The sequence below is a fragment of the Rhinolophus hipposideros genome, assembly GCF_964194185.1.
Source record: "Rhinolophus hipposideros genome assembly, chromosome: 9".
In the NCBI taxonomy this organism is placed as follows: domain Eukaryota; kingdom Metazoa; phylum Chordata; class Mammalia; order Chiroptera; family Rhinolophidae; genus Rhinolophus; species Rhinolophus hipposideros.
Window position 1 is genome coordinate 46,401,986 of NC_138055.1, and position 19,659 is coordinate 46,421,644.

At 35.2% G+C, this 19,659-nt stretch overlaps 1 pseudogene across 1 annotated transcript in view; it reads right to left on the minus strand.

Moving 5' to 3' along the window:
• Positions 1 to 894: 894 nt before the first annotated feature.
• Positions 895 to 19,659, minus strand: part of LOC308501871 (serine/threonine-protein phosphatase 4 catalytic subunit-like) — a 129,613-nt pseudogene continuing 110,848 nt past the window's right edge. Inside the window, exon 3 of the transcript in view lies at positions 895 to 1,740. The product of the transcript in view is annotated as a serine/threonine-protein phosphatase 4 catalytic subunit-like (transcript). The remainder of the gene's footprint in view (positions 1,741 to 19,659) is intronic.

The following is a 19,659-nucleotide window of genomic DNA, read 5'->3' on the forward strand; positions in this document are numbered from 1 at the left end:
AAACCGTACATTCAAGCATCAAACATATATTAAAAGTAAGGAGATTATTCATTATTTTTTGTGCACACATTTTTATGAGCTTCAAAGATGAGAATGTGATAAATGTCATAATACAGTCATCAAATCTGTGGTTGTAGGGGTAAAGTTCAGTGGAGGTAGTGGAGGTAGACACTGGAATTGATTCTAGCAAGAATTTGTAAGTAGATGTAAGTACTGTAGAGATCCTCTTATTTTTTTCTCTGCTAACTGGTACCCTTTCCACCACAGTTTATCATGAAGTTAATAACCAAAATATTTATCCCAAAATATAAGGTAAATGTTCAATAATTCCGTCTGACAGACTGATTGAGACATGATAGCACAGTACACAGGAATTAACACTAGAGGAATTTACAAGCTAGGGAAGCTTAAAGCAGGGCCCCTGATAAGAAAGAAGTATGAAATAGAATGATGTTTTTTAAATTGTAGTCATCAGTCACATTTTTATGATTTTCCATATCTATATAACTCTTGAACTATTATTGTTATTACTACTTTTACTATAAATATCATTATTACTATTAATAGTTTCCTCTAAATCTGCTCACTGTTTTTTTTTGAAATTTACTAAATCAATACATTTTTCTTTTTTTCTCTCAAATTTTTTTATCTGAAAAAAATGAAAAAAGAAAAAAATGTTGGAAACTTAATGGTTCAAGTGGGGAGAAAGGTTCTGGAGCTGAGGTTCTGAGCTTCTCCAGTAAAGTTGTCATCCTTGAAGTGCCTTCCCGGAGTGGGAGAGCAGAGCCGGGGACAGTCCCCCACCACCAATGCTTAGTCTCTGCCTGGAGAAGAGGGCATAGTCATAGTGGTCTGAGTGCCAGAGGGGCTGGATGGGGACAGAGGCCAAAAGGGTCACAGGAAATGGTCAGCCATGGGTTTCTTGAAAAGGATGCCCCTTGTCTCTTAAGGAGCAGCCTCGAAGATGATGAAATCTTTCTGGAGATGCTCATCTAGCTCCAAGATGGTTGCCACATTCCCATAGCAGTAGCAGTAGTTGGGTGACAACAGCATAATGAGCAGTTTCATTGAAGTGCCACTTATAACCTTCCATCACCAGTTGGTGGGGTGGAAGATTGTGTCAATATGGTTGCTCGCATGGAACTGAGCCACAATGTGACTGCAAAATAGGTAGCCAGTTTCACAGGGGCTCACACCCCGGCCTCCTGTGTCTTCAGAGTTGGACAAGAGTAGGTCACACATGCGCCCATTGTGAGGCACCTCTTGCTTTTGGTCAATCATCTGGATCTGATCTATGGTCTGGATGGAGCTGGGGACATCTAGGTCATGCAAAAGGTCTTGCCAGTGATGATGGCCAACAGGCTGTGGTCATCAAAGATCTCAGGGCAGTAGAGCCATATGGTCACCAAACATATTTGTGCAGGCACTCATGATAGGAGCAGTAGACTTGGGTAATCTGGCAGCTATTCTGATTGCCCAGGATCAGGGTGAGAGCAAACTTTTAGTGCTAGCAGCAGAAGGAATATTTCAATGCCAGAGAAACCATAAAGTCTCCCACAAAGAGGTAGTTGATCTGAGGGATGTCACCATCCACTCTGAATAGCTCTTTGAGGTCATAGAATTGTCCATGGATGTTGTCACATACTGTGTGACTGGCGAGTCCACTCTGCACGTTGCTCTCCTCTACCAAGATCTCTCCCGCCTAGAACACAGAACCTTGACTTCCCTCTCCCTGATGGGCTTGCAATCAGGGAGATGCTAAATCTGCTGGTCTAGGTTGGTGATCTTCACCATGCTCCATCCCTCACTACTGTGTGGATCAGAACTGGGGCACTGGCTGCTGTGCACTGCACAGTGTCCCCACTGCTGTGATGGACTCCAGCTCTCGGGCTCCCTGCCTTCCTCCTTCCCTCCTCTTTGGTCCCCTGCCACGCTACTTACGCTTCCATCCTGTATCTTTTCTCCCTTCCTACCTCAAGTCTTTCCCACCCCACTTCTATTGATTTCCATTCATTTCTTCTTCAGAATTTGTTTAGCTGTTTCTTAGTTTTTCCCTTTTAAAAATTCTGTTAGTCCATATTCAATGTCTTACATTCCATCTCTTGTTCATCAAGCTGTTTCTCTAAATGAAAACAGTTAACTCTCTAAAAACTGTTTACAAACGTCTGCCTATATCAGAATACTATATTTTTTTATAAAGGCAATAATAATATAAATAGGAAAAATATGACATTTATTGAGAACTTACTATATGCTAAGTAAGTACTTTTCTCTATATGAATGAATTTATTTAATGCTCCCCAAAAATATCTTGATCTAGATATTATTTTATTCAGTTTATAAATAAGGAAATTGAAGCCCAGACACATTAAATATATTGTCTGAAACTATTTAGCTGATAAATATTGGCGCCAAGATTCAAACTGTGACATTTTTACTCCAGAATTTATATTCTTATTATACTATAATGCTTCCCAAACATGTGAAAACCTCCCCTATTAAATCTCAGGAACACATGTTATACATTCTCTCAAAGCAAATACTGTGGAGAATTATATTCCATGAAAAATGACTTCATGTAAGTAACACGAAAACAAAAAGTGCATAGATGAGCCTAGGCAGGTAATAAAGCAATACATTATAGTAAGAAATATGAATATAATGGATGAAACTTCATTTTATGTTATTGTCTTTTGAATTGAAATGGAGGTTTTGAGTTCTTTTGGAAATAAACAATGGCATGGAAAATTTCCTTTCGTTTAAATTAATGAGTTTGACCATGTTTTTCAATGAATGTTAAAAATAGAGAGTATGACACATTGTATATACATTCTTCTTTTTCCTAATTACTAGTTTGCAAAGGAACAGTGTTTAATAATAGGTAATTTAAAATGCCAGAGAATTGAAATTGATTCTGGAATGTAATTTTGTACAATTATGATTAAGTTTTACAACAGGGTGTATGAGTGTGTATATGTGTGTCTATCATGTATAATCCCCTGGACCAGATGGGAGTACCTACCATTTGTCTAATCTGGTCTACATTCAATGTCAATAAATGTTGACAGTGGTAGTCAAATATAGACGAAACAATTCAGTAAATTCCAATAGTAGCCCATGTTTTGTGCATTTTAACTTGCAAATTGGATAGACAGCTTCCTGAGTGTTTTTAAAATGACAAAATCATCTATGCAGACACTAGAAATGGTGTTAAAAAGCTGAGTTAAAGGAGGGAAAAGGTGAGAACAGTTATCTATCTTTAGAGAATAACAAATAATCATGATGTAAATTAGATTCTTTAGATAGGGAATAAATTATCACTCAACTTTACGTAATAGCTTAAACAGAAACTACCCTCATTAATATCAGAAGTAAGAGAAAATGAACAAATCTCTTTGCTTGGTCATCTTGGCCAGATCTGAGTACAGACAGTGGTGAAAAAAAATTGATGGTAGTTAGATCTTAAATTTGTTTTTCCACCTTCTTTTCCAATACCGTCTTCATAGGAGAGTGTCAATATGCATTGATTTTTCTTCACTAGTGTGTTTTCTTCTTAACTGCTCTGCCTTGACTGGCCTTAATTCTTTGATATGTTATCATATTCCAACAAAAGAACAGCCTAACCAAAGTCTAATTATTCTGCAATATGTGGGAAAGTATGCTGGCTTTAAAAAAAAATTCTTCCTAGTCTACCAGAAAGTATTTCTTACAAAAGTGAAAGTTGTTTCTATCAGGGTGTGTTTGTGTTTTTATCTTATTTTTCTAGACCATGTGATTTTAGGCAGCTTTCTGGAACTTTGAATTTCCTGAATTATGTATGATTCAGGCAAATAAACAAGGTTTTTCTGGTTCGAATGTACAGATGCAATTAATTTCAGAGAACTCTGACATTTTCAATGTGCACATCAAGGATTGGGAGATATATAAAGTAGGAAGCAAATGTCAAAGAGACAACAATTGTGGTTTGCTAAACACTGAATAAAAGATAGGTTTTTATGCTATTCATACATTTGTAAACTGCTAGGTTTTGAAGCTCATATAAAACCATGAGATGTCCCGAGCTGAATTAATAAGTTTCATATGTGGATATAAGGAAGTCATTTTTAAAGCAACATCTTGAAAGAAGTTTAGTTTTTAATTATCAGTGGCAAGGAAGAATAGTGACAAAAAAAAAAAATTACCTCCTTCCTGACTAGGTAAACTTTCATTTTAATAAATTTGAAATAAGCATTGAACATCTAAAGCCAGACTATATAACAGGCATCTATATAGGGTGAGTAGATTCAAAAGCTGAGACATCTATATTTTCAGCACTGGAATGTTACAGTACCCAAATTTAAGCTGATTTTATAATACTGAATGGTATTACATGCCTGGCAGTGAACACTCTTGTAATTTAATAAAGTGTCTTTCCACTATAGAAACCTATTACTAGGGAGTTAAATTTCCCATGGAATTCTGCACAAACACCCTTTTTAAATGTTACTTCTTGCCTTTTTTGAGAGGATTAAATGTATTATAAAATGTAATCTGATTCTGCCAGAGTATATGAGCCTGCTCTCACTTGTTTCAAACTTTGATAAAATTGTTTCTCCTTTTAAGCTCTTTTTTACTGTAATATGATGCTCATAATAAAAAAAAAATAACAGCTGAATTTCTATGCAGCAAAAAAATTCCATTATTACTTAACTCTAGTTTGTTGCTTACTGTTCTACTGATAATTCATGTTTTACTTTTTTATAGTTCATTCTTTTTAATGACTGTGTAATCTGCCATCATATCAATATATTATATATTATTTATCTAACTATTTGTATTTAGGTTTTCCTAATTTTTTTGCAGCTTCACTGAGATATAGTTGACATATAATATCGTGTAAGATAAAGGTTTAGAATGTTTTATATATTATATATATATTTTTTCATATATGTTTATGTATATTATAAAATGATTACCACCATAGTGTTTGCTAACAACTCCATCATGTCTCATGTTTTCATTTCCTTTTTTCTTTCATTTTTTTTTTTTTGTGGTGAGAACATTTAAGATATACTCTCTTAAGTAGATAGTACCATATTGTTAATTATAGTCACCATAATATATATTAGGTCCTCAGAACTTATTCTTCTTGTAACTGGATATTTGTACCTTTTGACCAATATCTCCCCATTCCCTCTATCGCTCAGGCCCTGGTAACCACCATTCTATTCTCTGTTTCTGTGAGTTCACCTTTTTAGATTTCACATGTAAGTGATATCATAAAGTATTTGTCTTTCTCTGTCTGACTCATTTCATTTGGCATAATGCCCTCGAGGTCCATCCATGTTGTTGCATACGGCAGGGTTTTCTTCTTTCTTGTAGCTGAGTAATATTCCATTGTCTGTTTAAATACAATGGACTACTATTATACATACCACGTGGTATACATATATATATATTTCAAGTCTTTATCATTCATCCATGGAAGGTGAATGGTAGGGAAATGAGAGAATGGAGCAGGAATTACAACTAGACCCTCTATGTATGAACATTTGAGAGTATACTAGAAATTTAGGGGGGTTAACTATTTCCATTTTACTCATCAGGAAATCTTCATTTAGATTTAGGATTTATGAGCTCTTTTTCTCATTATATATTTTATAGACTTCCAGTAGCTCCAGTTAAATTTCTTCAGGAATTGAGAATTTTCTTTAGGACCTCTTACATAATTAGTTGGCTGCTTATTAAATGTAATACTAATTTAAGAGACTAGTAGTAGCTCCAGAATTTTATAAGAAATGGGCATAAAAATGTAGGTGTGAGTGCAAATGGCATAATTAAATATATGGGAATTCTAGGGGTACTGCCATCTTGGTTGGAGGATTTATAGGATTTTTAAATATGTGTTTGAAACTGTACCTATTATCTAATTCTACCGCAAATAATTAATTAACATTGACTCTTTTGTGTTACTGTTAAAGGGGAGGATGTTAGTAAAAAGATTGGATTGGAGGAACGTAGCAGGCATAGAATTTTAGGTAAGATGGATTCAGGGCCTGAAAAACTAAGAATGCCTGGCACATACTACTTCATTCTCAACAGTGTATTTTATAAATATGAATAACTATCTTCCTTGAGGAGACAAACCAGTTAAATCCCTCACTTTCTTCCTTCCACCCCCTTGTATCTCTATTCCCCACTGTCTTTTCTCTCCCCACCATAGACAAAAACTTTTAAAAGTTTAATATACATCCTTTTGTTTGGGGGCTTTTTAATAAAATGTATATTATTTTTGTGTGTGCCTGTATTTTAATTTAAATAAATAATAGTGCATATGTATTCACTTACATTTATATATGTGTATAAATTTATACATATATCATGTTCCTGTCTTTTTATGCAAAACAATATTTTCTGAAATTGTATCAAACTATAACATATATACAGGAAAGCATGCAAAATGTACAACTTGACAAATGTTTACAAAATAAACAAACATTCATTACCAGCATCCAGATCAAAAACTATAACATTATCAGTACCCTAACTGCACCATAATGCCCCCTCCCAGTCACTTTCTCCCATAAAAGGATCTATCATCATGAGTTCTAACACCTCAATTCATTTTGCTTATTTTGAACTTTATGTAGTTCACTACATGGGGAAATTTACTGGAGCTCTTCCTGGTATCTCTTCAGTCATAGCATAATCACATCATCTCCTTTGCTGCTGCTGGGATGGATTGGTCCTGTTGTAGAAAAGCAAGGACATGCTTTCCCTGTGACATGTGTTTGCCTAGAAGGAGCTCTATAGATACCATTAAAAAAAAAAAAAAAATATATATATATATATATATATATATATATATATATATATATATATACATATATATATATATATCTCGAGATCATTCACCAAGAAACATCATAAAATAAATGCACCAGTCTTTCTTTTTATTAAAAAAAAATCCTTTTGAAGATTAACATTTATTCAGAGATGAAAATGCTCATAAGAATATTTTCCTAGAAATATGAATCACCTAGTGCTTTGGCTTTTTATGAAAAAAAAGAAAGAAAATGAATCTTCCTACTTAAATGCATCTAAATGAGAACTTGTTGCATCAGCTATTTGTGTTTCAAAAGGAAAGGGGTTAATTAAACAGCTCCAATTTAATCACCGTAAATTAGGTAATTTCCATATCTTTGTCCAAATAATTTCCAAATATTCATTATTCCCGAATCATAATGACTGGGGAATTGACCTCCTCATTTTCCTTCCTTCCGTTCCAGATAACGTTAATTCATTTATCTTTTCAGATATAATTGCCTACTATGATACAAGACACACTAAACTAGACACTAACTCTCCCCAGAAGGAGTTTATAATCTCAATGGAAGATATGAATAAATAGGCGACAAAGACCAGTACAGTCATTCACCCCCAGGTACCGGCAATCTACCTTGTTAGGGACTGATGCCTTGGGGAAGAGACATCCACGTTGACTTTTGCGTAAGATTTTAAAATGTTATATCTTAGCACGTAATGAAGTCAGTGGAGTCTCTCTAAGTCAGGACATGGTTGTCTTTTCCAAGTAAATGAATATTGCAGGTCTTTAAGTATTTCTGATGTATGTTTAAGGGGGAATGAAAGAGGGAAAAGAGTAGGAGGACGGAGGTAATCTGTACAGAAGCAACGAGGTCCTTCTAAAGAGAACTGTATAAAACAGAAGAGTATATTATCATTAGTCATCATTCATCATCATCATCATCATCATCATCAAAACTACCATTTAGTGAGCCTCAACTCTGCCTGGGTGGCCTACATGCGTTGAAGCCTAGTGTTCATAATGACCTGTTTAAGGTCTTGCTGTTAGTAACTTGCAGAGCAAGGACTGGATTCAAAGTCTGTTTCTTAAAGACATGCACTTTTTACTTCACTAGGGTTTCTCAACGAACAGCTGTATCATACATTCTAATCCAGTAAACTGGGAAGAAGGGAACCATTTAATTGGAGAACTTGAGGGCACAGGAACATAAGAGATATGTATGAGGCTCAGTTGAGTCTTTTTCTGTCGAGAAACTAAAAGAGATGCTAATAATATTAGATAACTTTAAAAAGACTGGTAAAGCTGTAATGTAGAAACTTCAAGGGGCAGGGCCTAGACAGAACACCCAGAAGTTAAACAGAGGGGTTGGAGTGGTGTCTGGTGAATTTGCCTGGGAAGATTGTTTAGTGCCTTCATTAAATTAGCTAAGCAGTGTAAAACCAAGTTGTTATATCCTCACTCTCTATAGTTTGAAAGGGGGCAGGATACATCACCCAAAATATGCTATTTTGGCGTAAGGATTATTTGAGCTGAAGGCAACTGAGAATCAACAGATGCAGGAATAGTTCTCTGCTCTCTCCTTATCTGCATAAAATCAGGGCAAACATTTTCCTTTGAGGAAGAGGCCCAGGAAAAAGAGAACAACTCTTATCACTGGTGACTGGGGTCACACTGAGATGAATCTGCGTTAACAAATATTACTAAAATAATCATTAGCATCCATTGTATTTATTCCCCATGTATTTCCTAGTCATTTTCCCACAATCTATTGCCACCAGAAGCCTAGACTCCCTTTTTCTAGTCACTTCCCCACAATTTATTGCCCTTTGTTAAGATGGTATATAAGCCCCAAAGTCTCACCACTTCTTTAAGGTGCCACTTCTCTGTGAAGCTCCTATGCACATAAAAATATTCACATCAATAAAAAATTGTACCTCTTCTCCTGTTAATCTTTTGTCAGTTTAATTTAATTTGCAAACTGCAGCTACTTAACATAAGAAGGTAGAAGAAAATTAATTTTCCTCGCCATCATTCTGTATCCTAGGCTTTTTTTTACTCAGAATGTAACATAATGTGGTGGGGAAAATATCTGGCTAGGAGTTGAGATACTTATTAACATTGGCCTGGGTGTTGCTTACTTCTGTGACTAAGTTAAAGGACTCTACTATAAGTCTCTGTGCCTTAATTTCCATATCAATATAATAAAAAGGTTAGATTAGAAGACTAGGACTCACTTTATGACTGAAGAGTTTTGTCAAGAAGATTGAGAAGCCACGTGTAACGTGATCGATTACTAATGTCTACAAGAGGTACTGGAGCAGAGTTATTCCAGTATATGTGCAGAAATATGTCATTTCTAGAATAACAGAGGGATAAAACTTCTTCCCTTTCTAACACTCAGTGAATTAGTTTGTACTCTTTAATGGGTTGTTGATATAGGGTGGGAAAATTCAGCATGTTTCAAATCCCAATAGAGGAAAAAGTGGGCAGATTTCTGAAGCAATAGTACAATGTTTAGGGGAGAATTGAAATCCCTTTTGAGTCTTGGGTGGTAAGAGCAGCAGCAATCCAAGATGTACCAAGAATGCAGTATTGTATATTATCCTATGTTGTCCAAAAATTGGGTGCTTCAGATGCCTATAATAATATATAATTAATATATACAGATAGACACCCCTCTGCCCTAGTTCTAACGTTCAGGTCAATTGGCTGTCCTGGAAAGATAACTGATATATCTAGGAGGAATCTATTTAATATTATCAAGGATTTGGTTTCAGCAAACTGATAACAAACATTAAGTTTTCTCACTGTGAAACAAATTGCATTTTTTAAAATATGACTATTGTTGTAACATGTTGCATTCAAAGTTTCAGAAACTTGTTCCCACATAATTTAAGTATACTCCCACCTCTTTCTCCCAGATGCAGATGTAATTTATGTAGAAGCAGACATTAAAATAAGTCACTCAGGGCAGACTCGCTTTCATTTACATAGTGTTCTTTTGAGGGAAAGTATTAAATCAGTTTTAACCTGTTTGGGCCTGCATCCAAATAATGTGCAGGCCTGTTTGAAGAGAATCAGTTTTGAAATTTGTAAAAGAGATCATATGAAATGCATTACTCAATTAAGTAAAGGAATTTATACTTTATTATAGAATACTGTACTATCTGCCGGATGAATATAACTAATTGAATTTGACTTGGTATGTGATTTTAACAAACAGTTGAAACATGAAAATTCTACAATGAATTCTTCAGCAGCACCTGAAATGATAGATACCCACTGGGAAAGATTGCATCCAGCCCTGCTCAGGTTGCAAACAGACTTTCCATTGTCTGGCGGTAGTCTGCATAATGTTTGCATTAAAAAGCAGGTCAATTTCAGCAAGTGCTCACAAGCAACACAGAAAGCCCAAATGTAGTGTTTGTCTGCTATTGTCAAAGAACTAACAAGGGAACATGAATCAAAATGGTTGCAAAGTTTCCCTGGCCACAGAACAGAAATGACAACTTTGCTCTGAAGTGTATTGCCAAAATCTCCTTTAAAAAGGGGCAACTAAAACAACCTTGTACAAAATACCCATTGTTTGTAATACTGCAACTGAGTTGAAATGCCTCAGTGACAAATCAGGCTAAAGACACACTACTCTTTAGTCTTGAATCTGAGTAAATGAAACCTAGCTGTCTCTATACAGGTCAGTCGCATCTGTCAAATGGGAATAGTATTATGTCATTTTGTCAGGAGAGCTGTTAGGGGGACCAATGGATTAAAAATGTGCTTTATAGCAAATGTGTAAAATCTCAATGTGGATGCTAGGCTAGGACAATAAACTAATTGGTTAAAAGAGAAGCATTTCTATTTGAAACGTGACTACTCAGTGTCAACTACTGAAACATTATGATGTTTGTCTTTTTCACTCTTCACCCAAATATTCTTATTCTGTGTGCACACAGCTTTGGTACTTTGTATCAGCTAAACAAATGCATCCCTCACTCAGTGCCTACAAGGGTGCTAAGCTTTCTATCTTTTATGAAAACGAAGTCTTTGGAAGACAAGTCATTATTTCTCCAGGAAACTTTGGTAAAATTAATACATTTTCATATTTAAATGATACTGTGTCTTTTTTTTCCCCCCAAAATAAATAACAACATATTTTGTTCTTAAAGAAAGGAGCATATCAAAACATTTCTTCATTTGTTCAAACAGTTGAACAGTAGTCCTTAATAGGAAAAAGGAGATGAATAAACTCAGCTGGCTCTGGGATCCACAGACATAAGAGAATAGTGTGGAGAAGCTGATCTATAAAATTTGGTGATAAAGACTTCTGAGTAGCACATGCTTCCACTTTGGGTTAATGGTGTTTATGAAACACTCAGCATCATCACTCTTCAGAAGAGAGCTGAACAGAAAAGCAAACAGATTTCTCTGAGCCACAGGAGTTGATACCATTAGGGTCCATAGGAGGAGAGAGGTTTCTCAAGTTTCATTTGTGCAAGAATTAAGAATCCATGGGAAATGAGCATTATGGAATTAACTAGCTCATTCAAAAACTGAGGTTATTTTCCTGTAACTATTTTTTTTTTTTCTGGTAGGAAAATCATGGTTATCGTGGGGGCTGCATAAGACAGCTAAATTCAACGTAACCTGTTGACATATGGGAATGATAGGAACAAATGCCAAATTGAAATAAGCAGAAGAAACATATGAAATAAATCACTTCAGAGCTGAACACATGTAGGTGGAGCTGGCCAAATTGGATTTTGGGAAAACCAAGAAAAACAATGAGATAAATGCTTGGGGTTGCCGTTGGGGAATACAGTAAATTCTCCTGAGCTCAGAAGAAGCTTCAACATACAGACCTGAGCTCTAGGATCTATCGGTAGCTACAGCAAAAGTCCATCTAGAAACGCCATCAAGCCTTATCCTTTAATTGTGTATTCATCAAAGACATTTTACAGGATATCCCTGTTAAGCTGACCTGCCTGTTTACAATATGTGTTCACTTAAGACTGGATTTATAAACATATATTATTTGCCAAGTTTGAAAATCTCAAACATCTTTTATAAATACATTATCCAGGCATTATGAAAAAACCTGGAGTTATAGTCCTGGTGAGGTGATTGCTGGCAGGTCTCTGTGGGATTTCCTGTTCTAATGTCGTCTGAGTAGGTGATGACCACACGTCAGTCAGGAAGAATGGTGACTTGCACCTGTGCTCATTGGGAAAAAGCATCCTATCGAATCGGGGTACGGGGCCTTCCTTTCAGTAGCCTGCGTGAGGTGGCTCTGGCCTGAGAAGGATCTTGTCTTACTTTTGAAGTTTCCTTTTAAAATTGTTTTGAGCCAATCTGTCAACAGGTGTATGCTTTTTCTGCCAGATAGCAGCAATTAAGATATCAACTGCTATTTCCCTGATTGCAGAGGGGAAGCAGGAGGCTGAGACATACTCCATGCAGTTTAGGTTAGAGCCAGCATCTGGGTTTCTGTAAGGAATGGTTTTATCCAGTTTGGCAGTTGACTTGATTGAGAAAATGGCATCAAGTGACATTTTTCAGGTCACAGAAAGGTAATGTGAAACAGAACCTTCGAAAGCACTGTCATTATGACCCATTGTCCCCACAGTGACTGGATACAGCAACTCCTCTCTGATTAAGAGGAGGTTTTGAATTTAAATAATGGAGATGTTTTAAATGAGTTTCTCAGAGACAGATCTTTGGTGTACATATTTAATTTTAGAAAAATATACATTTTTTTGAGTTGACACAATTCTGCTTTTCTTCTCTTAATTTGATGTGTCTCACCCAGTGCCATTCAGGAAGCACTAGCAGCTGTTACACCTCCCTGACGTATACTGCTTGGTTCCTTAAAAGCAAGAACTGAGACAATAATATTATTAATAATAATAATTATAGCTATTATTTATGAAGTGCTTACTACTGTGTTTCCCTGAAAATAAGACCTAGCCAGACAATCAGCTCTAATGCGTCTTTTGGGGCAAAAATTAACATAAGACCCAGTCTTATTTTACTATAAGACCCGGTCTTATATAATATGACCGGGTGTTATATTAATATAATAAGAGTGGGTCTTACATTAATTTTTGCTCCAAAAGACGCATAGAGCTGATGGTCCAGCTGGGTTTTATTTTCAGGGAAACACGGTATGGACCTGGCACTGTTTCAAGTACTTTATTATCTCATTTAGTCTTCACAAAACCCACTGTGAGATTAGGTATTATTATTATTTTCATTGTACAGGTAAGGAAACTGAGGTGTAGAATGTATATTTGATATAAGAGTATTTCTATTCATCTTTCTAACTTCAGCTAACATATTTCCTAGCACAGAGTATATGTGGTAGGATTATGTTGTAACCTGCCTCTGGTATCCTGCTTTCAGCCCTGCCTTGGGTCATAACCTATTGATTTCAAAACTTGTTATGAATTAATTGCTTTAATGTCAATACTGTGTTTAACGCCTAGCAAAAGTAACTCCTATTACTCAAATCTAATAAAGATGTATGATATTAGCATATTTCTTAACATTCACTCTTAAAATTAATCAAGTATATGACACTTTAAACAACACTGGTTGATTGATTGATTGATCACTTCAGTTATTCTTTCTTAAACTCAACAACTATTTATTGAGTGGTGAAAACCCAAATGTGGGAGTCTAGACCTACTTTAAATCTGGTTTCTGCCACGTATTTATCTGATCCGAGGCAGGATCCTCTAGCCAAAAGAAGTGGGTTTGGAATCAGAAAGACCTCAGTTCTTAATTAATTGCATGGATACATTCTCTGGGCCTCAGTTTCCTCATCAGTAAAAATCGCAGGATTATTGTGAGAAGAATTAACATAAGCAGAGTACCTAGCCTTGTGCTGAGGACAGGGAATGTACAAGTGAAATTGCACTGATTATTAGCATAACTTGTTAGGGAGAAAATATCTGTTGTGTCCAGGTAGATGCAAGTCGATTCCCAGGGAAAAGCAGGCATAGTGTGACGAGGATTCCAAGGTTCACATCACCTCTCTGCCCACCCTGCATTCTGTCCTGGAGAGCCACTCCGTCTCCAAGGTCCAGAGCCAGAAGTGAACAAACACTGGGGAAGGTATGAGTTAGAAGGAAACCGCTCAGGACTCCTCCCTCATTTTCTCATCCCCTTTCAACTTCAAAATGGATAGCATGGATTTCTTCCCACAAAGCAGTTGTGTGGGGCATTTATGGAAGGTGTAATCCAACTCTAAGTGTAAAGTAGGCCCTGCAATCCTCAAAGATCATTCATATGGATTTGACTGATTATGAAGATGATTGTTGACAAGCACAGATGTAGAATTATTGGTGCTTCTTACTTAAAGAGAGCCAGGTGTCTGAAAAGCTAACCACAAATAGTCATGTGTATAAAGGTAGGAGAAGTTTTAAGGAAAGAAAAAGAAATGTGATACTGCTCCTTTCCCCCCCTTTTTAATGGTCTCTGCTTTGGGAGACATTTAACTGATCAAAAAGGAGGCTTAATTTCTCTCTCACTTTAGAAATATTGTATTGCTCTGTGTATGTACATTACACAATAATTTCTCCTCATTATTCAAAGCTGTAAGTATTTGGGGAATGGAAGAGGGAACTAGACTAGAAGCATAAATGAAATGCTAAAAAAGACATCAACCACATCTCCAGATTCAGCTGTAAGAGGGGGTTTGAGAGAGGAAAGAATCACCATTTAAGACTGTGGGAAAACAATATCCTTGGGCGAGATCTAAACTTTAGTTAGAGCCTGAAGGTGAAGGGAAAGCATAGCAAAAATAGTCAAGAACATGAGCAATTTGCTGATAACTGATTGTGACATCTGGGGGGCCCAGTGGAAAGGTTATGGGACTTAGGAAAGGGTAGAAGATAGAGTAGAGATGGGGGTATAAAGAGATATAAACTGTATGAGGAGATATGGAGTGACCGGAAAGTCCCAGACTTTTTTATAGTGGCCAATATAAACAAGATAAATGGCATAATGAGATTAGTCCCCATATTCTCAAGGTTAGATGGGGGTGACATGAATGGTGAGGGAAGGCATAGAAAAAGGAGGGAGATCTCCTAAAGGTGGGAGAGTCTGCAAAAAGCCTACAGGATCCAAAGTCTCCTTCAGATTACTGATGTCCTTTATGTGCTTGTTTACTATACTTATTTAAAAGTTTTATGTGTTTCAATAATTCTGCTTCAAGGCTCACATGTTGTTTAACTCTTGCTGTTTAAATAAGAGTTACTCTCATCAGAGAAGGAACAAAGTTCAGGTCTGTCTTGGTGAATTTCAGGGAGGACCCAGGCAGTGAGTCCCCAGGCACAGGGCAACTCCACTTGCTCACTCCAACCAGAAATTTCCTTATCCTGGATTCAGCCTTAAACCCTTGAATAGCAGCACTCTCCTTTGGCTGTAATCCATCAGCCCTGGGGGCTTGGATGAGAGGAATTAGAGGAATGGCTTAGAGCTTCCTCTGGCCAATTGGCCTATAATACACTAGCTGGTTCCCCTGTCTGGAATGCTCTCCCTTCCTCCTTTCTTCTCTTCTCCCCATTAACTATAGCTCAGGGACACTTTACCAGGGAAACTCTCCCTTCCTCCCCAGTCTAGACCTCCTTGTTTTATGCTCTCCTACAACCTTGTTCTTTTCTTTCAGAGCATTTATCTCAATTTGTAATTAAATACTCATTATCATGATTATTTGATTTATGACTGTGTTCCCACAAGCCAGGAAATTTCATGAGAGCGGAAATGGTGTCTCTTTATATTTATCATATTATCTCCAACATTTTGTGCAGTGCTTGTCTTGTATACAATTAATACACGAATGAATGAATGGAAAGATGAATGAATGAATTATTTAAAAGAAGAGCTGATGATGCTGAGAACAGTTTCCAATGAAGACAAGCAGTTAATAATTTTTTGAAAAAGGACGGGGGTGGTCTTGAGAATAGCTTGTTAGAACTAGTACTGTCTATGTTGGGTAGCATTCCAAGACAAAGCACTCATAAATTTCTATACTTTTTACTTTTGTATCAAATTTCTAATTTAATACTTGGGGGTGGGAAAGTACAAACCAATAAAAATTTAAAAACTGTTCTAGATAGGTGATAGATAGAAATTGTGTGTGTGTGTGTGTGTGTGTGTGTGTGTGTGTGTGTAATTTAAAACTTTCATGTGGAAAAATCACAGGATTCTAGCTCATCAAAATATTTTGGAAACGGCTGAATTAACTTTATTGATATGATTGATTACAGATGGTGACATAGACAAATACAAGACATAGTGGTATTTCAATTAAATTGTGGATCAAAAGGGAACATCCTCCTTTGAATTCTCTGAAGTATCAGGTTTCATATACCCTAAACAGCTTTCTCCATAAGACAGTCTTGCTGAGAGAATGCTTTGCAAGGGTAAAAGTGAATCGTTTATGATTAGGTAGTAGTGAAAACATTGATTAATCTATAGCGTTGAACGACTGTTTGTACTAAACTGATTCCTTGTCTCTGTCAGTGGTATAGTTTGCTTGCCAAACACACTTTGGTTTTACACACACACCTGATCCCCATCTCCTTCCATTCTCCTAATCTGATATTCTGTAATGTCATCTTTATTAGCTTGTTGATAATATTGTACTGCTAACTAAATGGCACTTTTACCCAGTTCTGTCAGAGTCCAATCAACATAGTAGTTAGGCTAATATTTAGGGATCGTAATAGTATGTTACCAGTGAATAATTTTAATGTATTAATTGTTTATTCCTCTGGTTGTGAGGCCCTGAAGAAACTAATGACAGTAGCCTTTATTAATTTTATATTTCTCTTGGTTGAGATCACTAGTACTACACTTGTGTTAAAATGTCACTTCTGACATTTTCTTTATAATTAAACTCAGTTTATCTCAAATTTTTTTTTAAAAAAACTTAGGAAGTGAGTACTTTTGTTCATTCAGTTTCCCCATTATGAAACATTCATCTTTATATTAAAAATATTTGAATTATTATAGTAGCAGTTTCATCAAAATCAATTGGCATATCAAATCAATATATATAATATATATTAATATAAACTCTTAATGTTGTAATTCTATCTTAACACCCTCTCAGAGAAGTTTTAAATGAAAATTTTAGATCAGTTTTTAGGACACTAAAATGCTTTCAGAACAGCCTATGTCATGTGGAAAGAATTTCATCCATTTCCAGCATTTTCCATAGTCAGCAGTCAGTAGGAAGACACACACACACACACACACACACACACACACACTGTTATGTATACATACATATATATATAAACATAAATAAGCATATATATAATAAAGATTATAAAATTATAAAATTCTTTAAACATGGAGGATGTAATACAGGTTAAGAGAATAAAATACAAGTTAAAAGGTACAAAGTATAATTGAAACCATAATTAAAAAACAAAGATCTGGAGAAAATAATGATTCAAATATGATAGACAAAGGTTTAATATATTTAATATATGAATAGTTTATGTTAATTCATGAGAAAAATACCAAGATGCTAAGAAAAAATACAGTGGGGAAAGGATACAAAAAACTTGAGCAGACAGTTCAAGGAAGTGATACATACATTGAAGATAATATTCACTTTCAATAATAACCAAAGAAATGCAAATTATAGTATCAAGGAAACTTTTTCCCAGCAAGAGCAAAGATGTACAATTTTTTTAAAAAGTGAGAATTTCAGGTCAAAACTGCCCACTAATTAGAAAGTATTTCTCCAAACAGGGAGCAGTGTTAGATTATGTCTAGAAAGAGAAAACCAGAAAGACATATGAGGGTTCAAAAAGAAGATAAATCCACATATCTCTAAGAAAATGCAATTTTTTAGAAGGTCATAACAAACCACTATAAACTTCATGCTAATGTATTCTTCAAAGAGATAAATAATTTTCCAGCTAAATTAAAAAGCACAAAATTAATATAAGAAGAAATTTTTGAAAACCTGGAAAGATAACCATTAAATATACTTACTCATGCATCAAAAGACTGTCTCTAATAGTCACTTATGTATAAAAACTTACATAACTAAATGCGGAAATGATGAACTATTCAATAAGTAGTGTTCGGTAATAGGTTATTTATATGGAAAATAATATTCTTACCTCATTTCATACACAGAAGTTAATTCCAATAGGAATAAAGATCTAAATAAAGAAAACTTTAAATGTTTTTTAAAAACATATATAAAATATCTTTATAAACTCGTGACAGGTTATTACTTTTTAATTGTGAGCAAAAAGCCCAAAAAATGAAAAATAACTTTGAATACCTTGAAAATAAAATTTTCTGTATTAAAACGATATTGTAAATAGAACAAAATGATGATCTTGTAGATAAGTTAAACCAAATGCTTGTAACTGACCAAGATATTGTACATAAAATGTAGAAAGTACTCTTTATTTATCGACTTCTATTACTGGCAATATGGCAAACCAGAGACCCTGAAAGCCTCCTGGTATAAACATGTAAAAGTGTTTGATAAAACATACTTAAAAGTCTATACTTCCAAGTGAATAAACAAACCTGTGAGATAATAATAAAATGTGCCAGTGTCTGGATCAAAACCACAGCAGAACTGCAGAAAGATAAGGAGGCTCTAAAGCTTCTGGACGTACTGGTCTCCTAGCGCAAAGCATTCTGGACATAAAGCCCTGGACTTAGCAGGACCCATGTTGGAAACTCTCCTTTCCAGAGATGCTGCACCTTCAGTGAAGTGAGCTAAAGCACAGAACTGCAAGGAAACTGGTCCCTCATCTTTGACTCTAGGGAGAGACTTTAAAACGTCTCCTGATCTATTTTAGACCACCAGCTGGCCTTACAGGTTGGTGCCTGCATCAATGCAATTTACATAATTTAAAATACATGAATCCAAAAAGTATAATGGAAAGTAGATTCAGGTCTGTACTGCCCTTCAATACATAGTACAAGTGAATGCAATTTATCCTTGGAGGAAGTATTATTCAATGTATGCCCCCAAAATTTCTTACAAAAAAAACCAATTGCAGAACAGACCTTCCAATATTGAAATGATCAGTTATACCGTACGATATAATTATGCTTAATACATTTAATGAAATAAAGGATGAAAATCAAAATATGAGCAATAAGAGATTATAAAAATAAGTAGTACAATTTGGAAGGAAACCTAATAAAAATCCTAGAAATAAGACATATAATTAACTAAAGTCAAAAACACAGTTGAAGGGTTAAGCATAACTAAAGAGAAAATTAGTTAGCTGTATCATTAATCACAAGAAATTACTAAGAATGCAGCAAAGAGAAATAAAATAAGGGAAATACTATGAAAGAAAGATTTATCAACATGGGAAAAGGACTGATAGGAATCTAAGACACAAATAAAAGAGATGAGAGAAAAGGAAATATTTGAAAGGAAAATGGGAGAAACTTGATTCAGAATTAATAAAAGGCAAAGATGGAAGCCAGAAGTCACTGCAATAATATCTCAAAAGTCTTGAAATAAAATAAAATTGAAAATCTAGAATTCGTTGCTTAGCAACTCTAGTTTTCAACAGTAAGTGAAAAATTAAGACATTTTTAAATATGCAAAAAACAAGAAGTATCTATTACCAAAATAGAGACCTGAATGATTTCTTCTGTCTCAGAAGAAATTTCTGAGAAATAACTAAAGATGTTAAACATGTGGGTAAATCTAAACAAACAAAAATGAATCTATAAAGCTATATATATATGTACATACATATGCAATATATAAAGCAGTGTTTAATTTAAATGACATTAAAATTAAGCAAACATATTAGATACTAATTATATTAAACCAGAAAGGGAGTGGT